The 1268-nt window shown below is 46.6% G+C and overlaps 1 protein-coding gene across 1 annotated transcript in view; it reads right to left on the bottom strand.

Annotated features, from left to right (window-relative positions):
* Positions 1-1268, bottom strand: part of Amtn (amelotin) — a 15337-nt gene that overhangs the window by 3206 nt on the left and 10863 nt on the right. The gene's annotated exons all lie outside the window — the stretch shown is intronic.

Below are 1268 nucleotides of genomic sequence, written 5' to 3'. Positions count from 1 at the left end.
TTTTTTTTTTGTATTTTAGGGAAGGGACTACAGGGTGCTCGGGTCTCACTACTAGATTGGATTCCTAGTGATCCGCCTGTTTGCAGCCTCCCAAAAGCTGGGATTTCAGGCACCTGCCGCCGAGCCCAGTTTCAATTGCCATCTCAGAGCGCACTGGGGGGCAGGGGCGGGGCCTCCACGGCAGGCCAACTTGCAGGCCCTTTAATCCGCTGAGCTATATGGCTGGCCAAAAAGTTATCATTTATGCTGATGATATTACTCTTGATCCTTAGTAATCTTATGTAAATAAGATTGTTATGGAGAATTACTATCATAAAAGTAAATAAGAGGGGAGAGAAAGTAGTTAAATTTTGAGGAAAATATGTAGAGGTAAAAGTAAATTTTAGGTTAAAATATAACCCCCAAGTCATGACTCATAAGCTTAATTTTATGGATTAGTTTCTTCCTTAATAGTTTGGCTAAATAGTTTGACTAATTGCTTTACTTGGTGCTCTGCTTACTAAAGATGGAAATCACTGGGTGTCTGTAAGTGTTTTTATTTACTAATTTTCAAATGGGACACAAATGCATGTCTTCAAGAGGTTGTCTTCAATATTACATAAAATCATACATGCGAAGCACTTGCACACAGTGCATGGCATACAGTGAGTGCCCAATAAGTATGGACTCCTGTTATTATCAGCAGTCATACAGTACAAAGTAAATTGAAAAGTTGGCAACTAACTGGCAAACTACAAGATTAACTATCTCATGACAAGATCATTTACAGTAAAAATCATACTAAAATATCTTACCGTCAACAGACCCAGAATGCAGGCCTGGCGTGAGTGAGAAGACCTGGGCCGCGGGATCCTGAATAGACCCAGAGCGCAGGCCCCGCGTGAGTGAGATGACCCAGGCCGCAAGATCCTGAACAGACCCAGAGCGCAGGCCCGGCAAGTGAGTGAGATGATCCGGGCCGCGTGATCCTGAGCAGACCCAGAGCGCAGGCCTGGCAAGTGAGTGAGACGACCTGGGTCGTGGGATCCTGAATAGACCCAGAGCACAGGTCTGGAGAGTGAGAGAGATGACCTGGGTCCCTCCGGATCCTGAACAGACCCAGAGCACAGGTCCGGTCAGTGAGTGAGACGACCTAGGCCCACAGATCCTCATTCAACCCAGGCTGCCGGCCCAGCAGGGAACCCTTCAGCAGAACTCCCTGTAAAGAGGCTAGAGGTAAGACCCACCCAGCTGATTCAGGAGCAGAACATCTTCCTAGAGAGACACCA

The sequence above is a fragment of the Octodon degus genome, unplaced genomic scaffold (genome assembly GCF_000260255.1).
Source record: "Octodon degus isolate 3935 unplaced genomic scaffold, OctDeg1.0 scaffold00341, whole genome shotgun sequence".
Lineage (NCBI taxonomy): Eukaryota > Metazoa > Chordata > Mammalia > Rodentia > Octodontidae > Octodon > Octodon degus.
The sequence above is the reverse complement of the archived record's forward strand: the minus strand, read 5'-3'. Positions and strand labels throughout refer to the sequence as shown.